The 12,706-nt window shown below is 34.2% G+C and overlaps 1 protein-coding gene across 8 annotated transcripts in view; it reads right to left on the reverse strand.

The window, feature by feature from the left end:
* The window catches only part of LOC105345251 (frizzled-5), a 66,063-nt gene that overhangs the window by 4,610 nt on the left and 48,747 nt on the right, over positions 1–12,706 (reverse strand). The window contains exon 1 of one of the 8 annotated variants that reach the window (XM_011453352.3): positions 4,045–4,233. The exons of the other annotated variants lie outside the window; for them this stretch is intronic. The gene's annotated coding sequence lies outside the window, so the exon portion shown is untranslated. Of the gene's footprint in view, positions 1–4,044; positions 4,234–12,706 lie in introns of those variants that run through there. 8 annotated transcript variants of the gene reach the window in all.

Genomic DNA, 12,706 nt, shown 5'->3' on the forward strand with positions numbered 1-12,706 from the left:
TTCTCTCTCTCTCTCTCTCTCTCTCTCTCTCTCTCTGTTGTTTTACATATGATATGTTGAGATATAAAAACCCGACTCCTCCAAACGATTTTAATTGCAAGAGAAGGGGTTGATTTACTTTCTATAGTTATATCATTGATTTAATGTTTTATGACATATTTTACTACTCATAGTCAAAATACATATTGGTAACAATAAAATCTTAATAGGCAATAAACGTTTTAAAGTCTTCAAGTCAACTTGATTTGCTGTAAGCCTCGACAAAAGGACCCTCATACTTGAGCAGAAATCGAAACTAAACCCTTAATCTCTATTTATATTCAACATTTTTTCCCATTTTTTTAAAGAATTACTTTGCTCTAGACATTTTAGAATTTTTTTACCAGTTGACATTTATTGCTCAGTGAGACCTGTGTTTGCCCGCGTATGAACATGGCCTTCGTTGAAACATACATTGCTCACTGTAATAAACAACGTTCATTACCGAAAAAGTACATGCTTATGACACTCAAACAAAATATCTTTCAGAGGAAAAATATGGGTGAAAGGGTACAAGAATTTAATCGAAGCTTTAGAAAAATTAAGTTTTTCACAATTTTTAGGTGACTGTTATCACAAATTAAGCCAATTTTTTGACACCCCGCGCCGAATGTTCACGGTCATAACACGTAGAATTCGCTACCCCGTGGAGCTGAACAGAATTCACAGTTCGTGTCATTAAGAACAATCTAATTAACCTTTATTCTACTAACAAGATAGGTAATTAACAAGACGTGTTGGTTTTAAGCTGATAAACAGACCCTTTTCTTTTAAATGACACAAAAAATGTATATATTTTTTATAACATCGGTTTATATGATGAAAAGTTTTTAAAAAATCAGTTATTGTGTAGCATTACGTCATCAATCTGTTTGCCAACAGGGCTTAATGACCCGATTTAGTGGATTCCTCTCTACCAGATTAAGATAAATCTTTATTTACCTTATGCCGATTATCAAAGTGACATAACTCTACCCGTTAGGGAACCTTGTCTTAATTTAGTCCAAACCAGTCCATCAATATTACATAAGGAAGCACACAACAGTTGATAACAATTCTAGATCACCGCCTTGTTCTTTCTTCAAGTTAATTTCAAAGGTCAACAAAATTATACAAATAAAAGAGAAAGAAATGGCAATATTCAATATTATGAAGGATATGTCATTAAAGCATAAGAGTTCTAACTGGTATAAGAAAAAAAATCTGGAAAATTCATGTGGCATATCATATTCAATGTACACACAGAAACATGTTTGTTTCTAATTCTTTACTTTGGTCTTTACTTTGAAATCAAATGAAATTTTCAAGATTATCAAAATTGGAAACTTTTATCAAATATATCAATTACCATGTAACTTGGCCTTTTTATACGAGGAGAGGATATATATATATATATATGCTGTGTCTGTTTTGAAATACTCATTGATATTATAAAAAAAAATATTTAAATTAAAATTAGAAGCTCGATATGTTTTTAACATAACATTACAGACTGAAAATATTTTTCAATTAACTTAAAAAAGAACAAAATCCAAAAATTCTCAAGACTTCCAAAAACTTTGACGCAAGACAATATAACTGTTCTGTCTGCCTATATAGAAATCATTTCAAGCCATTTATCATCTCCACATAAACAAAAGGATGGACAAACAAGCTTTAAAATGTTTCATAATGGGGCTTACGGAATGTTCTGATAAAGTGGTAAGAAGGTCGAGGGATGAGCCCACGTTATCAGGGTTTGATAAATCTACCGAAGATAAGACAGCAGGCCAAAATGAGTTTGTTTAGAATTTAACACCAAACTCGATCTCGTCCGAAATATCGTTTATAAAGCGTCGAACTTAATGGTTCCATGATGTCCGATGTTGCGATGGAAATCTGGCAACCAAACCCCTCTCTCCCTTCCAAACCAAAATCATGATCAAAAATTGTCCCTCAATGAAAATTTAATACCGAATCTTTTTTTTTTTTTAAATAAAGATAAACTTACTTTCCTGATTTGTTAAATTTGATAATTTTTCAAAATCATTTAAAATTTTAGTTTAGAAAGTTAAACCATGTTTAGGTTTTAGCTTAATAGGAAAATATATTCCTTAATAAATGATCTATACTATTAACAAGTTCATGCTAACAATGCCTCAAATGCTTCTTTTTGGATTTGCGAGATGACATATTTTTGATCTTGAGTAAGTTAATTCACAAGTGCAAGTGTATCATTAAAAATACTAACAGTACTAGTTTCTTTGTCTTTTTTTTTTTTTACGGAGGAATCAAACAGAGATTTAATGCCTTATCTTTTGTTCCGTAAAGTCATGCTTTGATAGAAATAAACGACACTGTTAATACGATAGGGGCAAAATAATCAGGAAACAGCATTTTCTTAAACACACATTAATATTAAGTATGTAGTAAGATTAAAAATTCTAAAGAAAAACATGTTTTCATTAAAATTAACAGTTTTGAGATCGCCCTGTTTTTATTGTAATAAGGATAATTTTAACCATTCTGAGAAGCCCAAGTTTTCTCTTTAAAAACGAATGCTAGACTGAATAATTTTCATTGACCCAATCGCCTAATGAATTGAACACACAACTCGCAGACTGACACATCGTTTTTTTTTCTTTCTTGTAATTATTTCAAAAATTTGATTTTCATGTCAATTTATTGACATCTGTAAAAATTGATGACTACTTCAACATGTTTTGGTCTAAAGTCATCATGACTCACGTTTTTTCATTAAAAGAAAAATGAATAAAAAAAACCCTGTGGCAAGTGAAAATGAAGTGACCAAAATGAAGTCACATTGCCAGAAAATTTGGTATGACACACCATCATCTGTAGAAGTGGCCGAGACCCTGATTGTAATTACGAACATTGCCTCAAAGAGTCACAGCTACTGACTGCCATGCGGAAAGAAGCAAACCAGTTTCTTTAGGGGAGACATGTTTTACCCTCAAACCAAAATTATTTCTCGTCTTTTTTTTCGTTTTTGAGCGAATCCGCATTGGACGGATTGCGGCCATCTATATACATGACATGCTTTCAGACAAACAACTTTTTGTCTTGGAGCTAGACGAGTGCAGTTTTAATTAGATTCGCAATTTTACGCACTCACAAAAATATACCAGAATACCATGTTATGTAATTAACTAATTAGCAACTTCATTAACTCATAACTCTTACAGACGCGACTAGCAGAATTTTTTTTTCTTGTTAAAAAAAAATCATGTGCAACACCTAATGATTTCATTTTTTTTTTTCTTTAAATAAAAAATATAAAAATTAAAATGAATACTACTGAAGTAATTCATCATGTCGTGAAAATCATCACATTGGTCTATTTCCATTCAGGGGCCCGGCTCCAGCAACAAGATTACTTTGTACTCGGGAAATGCAGGCGCAGGATGAAGATGATATCTATCTTTGCGTGTCAGTTTCTCGTTCTTAGAATTCCATCCAAAGAAAGCTGACTAGAGTGGACTTGACATCTATCATTTACTTTCCCAACATTTGTATACAAGCTTTGCAATACGGTGCAAAACTGGAGGATGATGATGAAGAAAAATCCCCACGATTCTTTCAGCAAGAGGGGGGAAAAAAAATCTGCCACATGCATGCAATGAGTCGTGATTTGTATTAATACGTGTGTATAGGAAATTGTAACAAAAAATATTGATATTTACTCCAATAATGCATTCCTGCCATATTTCAATTAAAGTGTTAAAAAAAAGCGTCTAACCAATATCCAATCAAGCCATGCATGCATAGTCTGATAATCACACAAAAAACTCCGAAAAATATCAACAGTGCATTAACATCGATATCCGCTGGAAGGCGACATACAGAAAGAGAAAAAACGAGAAATAAAGAGAGAGACAGAAAATCGTCTGACCCTAAACTAATTCATAACCATTTAAAACATACAGAAATGGAGAACAAATTCACCACTTTGTCGCCGGAGGACTATTTAATAAGCCTATCAATTAAAATGTCATTAATTTTTACCTTTTTCTACAGTATAAGCTAGCTAGTCCTTGCTGCCACAGAGTTTGAGTAGCCGTTCCTTAGGACAGCGCCGGTTAATAGAAAAAATCACTCCGGATGCTCAGCGTTAATAGACAGATAAAGGTTGATCAGGTGTTTCAATGGGAAACACTCGTCTGCTGTCAGAGCGAGCAGGCAGGCCCGCCTTCCCCATTAGCTGACATTGTTACTTACAATTAACAGCATTCATAAGCAACGAGTAATTAATCTTCTACTTGTAATACTATATATAAACGACTAATGAGAGATGGAGAGAGAGAGATGGAGAGAGATGAGAGAAAGAGAGAAAAGGAGAGTCCAGAGAACAGCGAACTTCCATTTCGTCCGTGCAATGATAAATTGAGTTTCGATAAAGAAACGATTACAAGAAATCGCCCTGATATCAATACAAGCGCTAAATCGCTCCCAATCCGATTGTTTCTGGCATTGTTGACCGAATGTTGAACTTGATAACCAAGAATTCTTTCCATGCCTTTTTTTCCTCTTTTCCCGTGTCTATGCTTTATCTATGGAATTAAAAGACAGTGCCATTCAAATATCTATAAGTATACACACTAACCCCCAAGTGCTTCCCAAAGTTCCCAACATCTGTCAAAAAATCGTATTAAAACAAACTCGTGCCAAAGAACATTTCGTGCGATTTGTTTTTATTTACTGGGGAATACTTTTCGTATCAACTATCATAACAATTTATAAAGTTGTACGAAATATCGCAAAAACCGGAAACGTGGGGCTCTGATTGATAATTTCAACGGCCTGACACGTCATCCGGGTTCTTCCGATCGTTGATGCCATCGCAGGATAAGGTCTCGGGGATCTGTCTCACTGCGAGTGCTAGCAATGTGTGGGCAGATTATGCTCAAATAACCTTATTTTTCACCAATATAGACGCTTTTAATAAAAACATGAATTCTACATACGCATACGGCGTTAAGAATATTTCCTCTTTTAAATTATAAACTTAAAAAAAAAGTTATAAGAACGTGAATATATAGGTCCGGAAGTTAGAAACCGGAAACTGTTGAAATTCAGATGTTTAAGTCGTCATTGGCGATTGAAGTTTTTTTCTAAAGAGAAATGAAGCGTTAGTTGCAGAAGAAAGTCTTAAGTACAATGTAGACGGGAATTTTGAAGTGCACAAGAAAGATTTGCTGAGAAATTAGTTTGGTACCGTTCAGTAATTTGAATTTCCCACACTTCATTACCTGCATTCCGAATTTTCATTTAAGAATTAAGTTTCCGGCAATTTAAGCACGATTCAAAAAATCAATAGCATTGGAATCTGCAAGCAAATACAGTTTTTCAATCGAATCTCATTTTGCACTTAGTGTCATGTTGAATTTGTATGGAACACTCATTACATCATTACAATTTGTACCAACAAAAGATGTCGGTAACCAATTCCTACTGAGAAGTTAGAAAAGGGCATCCAGATATTCTTTAGAAATATCTCGGCGATATTCAGTGTCAGAAACAATATGGATATTTGTAGAAAGTGTATTTAACTTGCACCCAACAGCAAAGGGCGCTTAAATTTCAATTAAAATATGTTTAAGTTGCTATTGACTTCTCATATAGTTCACAGCAAGGGTCTCTCCGCAGATAAAAGATATGCCATTACGAATGCACCCACTTTTTATAACGTGTCAAATTTCGAATCTACTAATAACAGGTTTAAGAAAACATTAATCCATTCTGTATTACATACAAAGTTTACACATGCCATACGCATAATTTTCAATGAGGAAACGGTTTTACAAGAGATAAATAGAAATATAATGTGTACAAAATGAAACAATATGGCGAAACACGCAAATGTCACGTGTCAATCAATAGACATTGAATGATTTCGCTCAGCAGGTGCAGTTTAGGGATTTTCATTAAGAGTTTGATAATAAGTATAAAAAAGTATATTAAACTGAATAAATAATCAATGTAGCTATGGGCTGTTCGCGTGTTTGGTTTGATGTAATTCCCCAGTACCTACAAATGAAATAATCTCGCATTTGATTCCTCTTCAAAACAGCATAAAAGAGAGTTAAATTTCGTCAATTAGCCTTTCCAGTTTCCAGCCAATCCAATTTCAGTCGATTATATCTTATTCAGTTAGTCAGAATTGCATTCTAACTCTGGAGTGCAAGCGTCTTGCTCTATGATGCGTCGGTGAAGGAAAAATCTGGATCAAAACCTTGAAAGGTTTTTTTTTCATTTTTGGTCGCTTCTTTTCGGAGAAAAATGACCAGAATTATAAATTTGCTATTGTCCACTCAAATAAGCCTTAATCGGCGTGACCCGTCCGGTTGTGGTGGTAACAAAGCACCCAGAGGAAACCACCCGCCGACTCCCTCACATGGAGTAAGTCGCAATCCCTTTAATGATGCTTGAAATATGAACGAAGGGCAAAAGAGTGTTGAGAATTATTCAAATTTTCTTCAATTGGCCAAGTCATGCAATGGCGAGAAATATTGACAGCCAAATCGCTCTGACAACTTAAGTACCCCCTTGTTTTGGGAAACGCGACTGGGTACTGAATTTTTGCGGGACATTGGGAATTCTTCTAATTTGGCCCCCTGTCCGTCTACCAGCTAGAAGAGGCTTTCCTTTTAGTGATCTACCATTATCATTTTCTTTTTGTTATCACAATGTGTGTGCAAATCCATGATTCCGTCGGCCCATCTTTCCCTAAAATGTTTAAACTCTACTGCTGTGCGACTAAGACTTAAAAAAACAACACGTGTTTCGCTCAAGAAGGTTTGTTCTGGAATGAATAAACAGCTGCCATTTCGATGTACCTTATCACTTAAAACAAACAGACTCACTAAAAAATTCCCCAAAGAGTGACACCGCTATGTTTCTATCTGACTCCAAGACACGTTAATCCCAATTATAAAAAAAGGCGAGGAAGCGACGTTGCCATATTTGAGGAAGTTAAGTTAGAATGTGGTTAAAATGCATAGCTTCACTTTGAATGACCGTTAAATCATCATGAAATATATATATAATATTTTATCATTCGAAAGCTTTTATAAGAGCAGTTTTTTCTTAGATCCAAAATCGTTTGTATAGTTAACGTTAAGGCTGATTCCACAATTTATGTCTTGTTGTGTTGAAATGTACTCATCAATTTTGTGAAGAAAAAGAAAAAAAAATGAAATAAAAAATGGAAAAAATGTTTGGCAAGACGAATTGATTCATTCAGAATCCCTACAACTTGAAAATAAGCAGGTGGGGATGTGCCAGGTAGATAAACCATCAAGTGCTTAACAGGCAATATATTCACCCAAAGTTTTGGGTTGATTTTTAACCACAGATTTTTCTTCGTTTTTTCTGCCTTTTGCGTCAAATAATCCTAAATTTTAAAGTACAGATTATTAAACGATTCACAAATATTTTATTTTTGATAAAGTTTGGTTTGTATTATCATAATGAGCATACAGACGGTCGATTTAGTAAGGCCATATGAACGAGACTTCTTTGCAATACAAGACCAATTTTTGGCATGCCTTTTTCTAACAAAAGGTCTCCAGTGGGCTTTATTTGAAATTTTACGCCTACGTCTTAATAAATGCATTAAATTCACAGATGTCAACGACGCTGTGTTTGATGAAAACTAAGAGAAAATTGATTCTGACATCGCTCTTCATCTCATTAAGGCCAGTCTCTTCTAAATGACAGAGCCGTTGACGGGTGCGGAGTTTTTTCTTCCGAACAGCATGAGATGGAGGAATTTTTCTGAACTATATGCTGTCCAAACCTTCAAACGCCCATCACATAGAAAAAAATCTTAATTACAGATGTGATTACAGCTCATTAGTGCTCTCAATTATACGTCCAAGTCGTCAAAGGAAGATGGCGGTGAAAAGGCCAATGATTTATCTCCACTCTTGGCCATCCCTACCACGACTTTTAATGAAAATACAATTGTCGATGTATTGACATGAGAAAAATATTTTGTACTCATAAAAACATGACATTAAAAGCTATGTTTTTTACTTTTCTACAAGCGTCCCGAAAATATCTTCTTTGGGAGACAAGAACATGCACAGTATAAAAGTAAAAAGTTCATATCATGGGAAGAATAGAAAATGTTCTGCTGTAATGATATTCAAAAAGTATCAAGTTTTCTCTTTACTATTATTCCATATTTGAAATGTTAAGAAAACAAATAACAATTTCATGGATCTTTCCTCCAAAAAGAGCATCACCTTAATTAGAAATCGGTCATTACGGTTTCTGTCTCGAGCTCCAAAAAACACATCCTGTAGAAGTGACAGTTATGAAGCAAGGTTCTAGCCTTTATGGCATGTTAAAAGAAGTCTTAAATCTTAAAAAGTAATTTGCCGTCAAATAATGCCATGTAGCATATCCATAACCCGTTCTTCCTCTTCAAAGTTAATTTGACATTCTACGCACTCCATTCTGAAAATTAAGACCGTTTTCATGGTTTTCTTAACTATTGACTCAAGAAGAGAACACGTTATTTGGACTTTCAAACAAACCTAATATTTAGTTTTTATAATAGTTTCTTCGACCTTTTGTTCCAAGAAAGAAGGGGCGAGAAGGAGGGAAGATCGTCATTTAACTTAAATCTTCAGACTGTATAATATTAGGTCTAGAAATGTAATGGTTAAACCAGCTCTCCATAACACCTGTATTAGAGTATATACTGTGAAAAGTCTTGAAGGTGAAATAAAAAGACTATTTCTATAAGACCAACCCATTAAACAGCACGCACCACTTTGTCAGAATTATTCATATTTAGTCATATGAAGCCCAGCAGTTGCCCTTTAGATGTCGGCTAGTGCTCGCCTGCCACTCTTATGCAGTAGGTACACAAAACCTGTTCAACAAACCTGAGATGCTAAAAACAAAAATACCACAATCTGTAAGGCGACGCCATGCAATTGCTAATTTTTCTTTCGTATTTAGAAAAAAAAATTCGAACTGAAGTCCCAAGCCCTCATCCACTATCTTTTGAAAGAGAAAAAAATGCTTCTTTTGCTAATTGAGAAGAATGGTTTTATATGTAGGTTTAGCTTTAGGTGTATCAGTTTAAAAAAATTAACTTTAACTTGAAAACATGTATAAATGTAGCAGTATATGAAACGACACCAACATGCATTAATCATGACCGGATACAATATTATGACACGTCGAATCCGAGTTTATATCAATCCGCTCACTTGGCGTGATTTATCACATATTTCTTCATTTTAAATTACACATTTCTCACAATTTATTGCAACAATTAGGCTACATCGCCTGAGAGTCTACAAACTGCATGTCTTAAACAATGTGCATATGTTCTGTGCTTGAGAGTTTATTGTTGTAGAATTAAAGGCTATGTGTGTGTCCTGCATTGTTTCCAAATCCCTATATCGGGATCGCGATTCCGAGTATTTCCTACATTTTTTTTCTAGCACTTATAAAATTCTCCCTGTACACTATGATTAAGACACTGGCAAATAATTTCGACGTTCCTATATTTTTCGTTGTATACACATTTAGTCTAGGTAAAAAAAAAAAAGAAATCTCATCTGAGAATCCCTGTTTGAAATACAATATGGCAGATGTCTGGGTATAGAGCTATTGATTGCGACTCGTTGATTTCCTTAATTAGTTATAAAGAGCAAAGGATGACAAAAATGAGTAGCCGGCGGAGGTGCTTAGACCCAATCCCAGAATCCCATGTGGTCATATAACAAAGATCCATTTGGTCTTAAATAAAATTCTAATATTCAATTAGGTTTTCATCATAGTAGGCAAACGAAAAAAGCCAGTAAATGGATATCATATCAGATTTACAGGGGGCAGAAAAAGGCTAAGAGTAGAAGACTGTTTTAAAGATCAAATGTAATTTTTTTTTACAAAAGATTTGAGGCCTAAACCATAATTCATTATAATTTTTTTTAAGGTGAATTTTTCACCGAAGAGCTTCGGCTTATCTTCCGCTAAGTAAGGCTAAGGTGGGTTAGTGACCGAGGATCAAATATAGCGGTACAATTTATCAAGAGTCAGCGAATGTATTGAATCGATAATTAATTGTCTTCAACAGAAGCTTCAAACACCATCGTTGGAGTGATCGTAGATTTAAATAAAAATACTTTACCTCAATGGTTTTAAAACATGTGTTTGATGCATTATATTCATGCGGTTTCAACTGACCGAAAGACGTTGGATTATTTGTACATTTGTATTGTATAAAAAAATTAGAAACTTGCAAATAACTGTAAGAAAAAAAAGACTCTCTCTCTCTCTCTCTCTCTCTCTCTCTCTCAGTATTGTCTATTTGAAGACAGCGGTCAAGAGCCTAAAAGAACGGGGTACAAAAGTTCAAGGAGTTCTTAATCATCGCGACCAACCACCACACCAGCCACCCGTCGGATACCAGATAAAAAAAAATGGAAGAAAAAAAATCGCGTCACCAAACCAATTACGAAGAGAACAAGTAGCGCAATGGAGACAGAGAAAACTCACGAGTAAACAGTTCTTGGTGGAGTAAAGAAGGACCAAATCTTTGAAGAATTTCTCTACTTTCCAGGAACTCAATTTTTTTATTCAATTTTTGTGCATTAAACAAATGCTGTAATTGCGCCTTTGTTTAAATTTCTCTTTAATTTTCTTCTTCTTTTATGCATAATGCTTTTTGAATATTTAATGCGACAAATTAGCTAATAAAGGCTAATTATAAAGTTTCATTTATAACACAATTCACAAAGAAACAAAGAAGTAAACACCAATAGCAAAATTGAGTAAAAAAAAAAAACCCAAAGAATTTCCAATCGAACACTTGAGAATAATTTTGCTTGCATCGAGTTCTTCCATCCTCCCCTCCGCTCCCTTAAACCGTATTACGATCGCCAGGAACCCATACGTACAAGTCGACTCTGTTTGATCAGACCCAGATGTACAAATTGTGCGCAACGATATATCACATGTATCATGCAATTCTATGATTTTCTTTGACCGATGCCAAAGATAAAACAATACAGCAAATACAGCTTGTTCTTATATACCCGCCGAATGTTGGTAGTATTACAACCGAAAGACCACCCCCCCCTCTCTCTCTCTCTCTAACTAAAAGATATACAGATGGAATGAGAAATGGAGAAAAAGGAAGAATTGATGAGTATACACGATACTTACGTCGTTTAAACTCCTTTAATTAATTAAATTTCTTTTAATGAAGCTATTTTTTCACAATCCCCCACATTGTTTTTGTTTATTGAAGGAAATATAAATAATAACCAAAAAAAAAAACCCAAACATTAATGAATAACAGTTTCTGACTCATTAGAGGAGTACTACTTTTGAATGACAAAATCACAAATATAATATACACTTTTTGTATTTTATATGAAACCGAACCAGTACATGTATATCATTAATGTTTTTACTATTTTGTTAACCAAAACAAATGCGCCTTTGTTCAGTGTAACCGTATTAATGCTTACTCATTGTATCAACATTTTAATTTGTTAAAAAAAAATTAAATTGCACAGTGTAATGTATGTATTGAACCAGGATTAATCGGAAATGAGTAAGGGGTTCAACAATTTTTCGTACTGTCACTGACATTCTGTTGCCTCTATTAGTTTTTTTTTTTAAGAAAAAAAATTAAATTGTTGCATTACAGAGGGGGAGAAAAGGAAATCCACCCCATACAGACCTTGGGTCGTGAAATTCAATTGATTAGATGGACCGATTAGTTTACCTGAATGAGTGTCAAAACGGCATCGACATAGTGTCATCTGGGGTATTGATAAACGGAACAAACCTTAAATTAGACCTGCCAAAATCGTACCTTTAAATCCTAGGATATGACTTAAGCTTTTTTTGCGGGCCAAGAAACAATGGGCCCGCCTTACATGTTGGGGGTTTAACAATCACTGCACATTACGGCAAGAACAAAACATTCTAGTCAAGAGGTATTGCAGCGTGTGAAATGTTTAAAAGATATGTACACGGAGGATCCGCAATTGACATGCAACGGATATATGGAAACTGTTGCATGAAAATTACACGGTATTATATAGGGATAATTTGACATATATATTTAACGAAAATAATCGATGAATTACTCAAACTGTGACGTTTGTATATTTTGTATCTGAATTGACTCAAGGCCATGAGATAAATATAATATCACCTGCCTTGATATACGTTCGATTCACAGTTGACAAAGTTTCAATTTTTGTTCAAACTTATGTCTTGACGTACACCCACAATAACATTATATAACCACCCTGCTATTTGTTAATTTTCTTACTTTGGTGTTCAAAGTGATACAAAAATGATCTCGGTAAATACATGTAGTGGGAAAATCGGTATGTATGAATCGATACATATAGCGATATTTTTTTTTCCTTTTTTCGATCCATATCGAATCATACAGACAAAAAGGTTTTGATATTGAATAAAATATTTATATTCGGTAATCATTGTGTAAAATTTGGTTACAAAAAAAAGAAGCTGCACCTTAAATAGCAACTGCTGTTAGTTGAACAAACAAATTATTACACGGGTGGCCTCAATATCTATATATTTCCCCCTCTTTCAATAATATTCTTTGTAAGTTTTCGATGCAATCTCTTTTGCAAGACTTTCCATTCTAAACTTAACT

Source organism: Magallana gigas, chromosome 2 (assembly GCF_963853765.1).
Source record: "Magallana gigas chromosome 2, xbMagGiga1.1, whole genome shotgun sequence".
In the NCBI taxonomy this organism is placed as follows: Eukaryota; Metazoa; Mollusca; class Bivalvia; order Ostreida; family Ostreidae; genus Magallana; species Magallana gigas.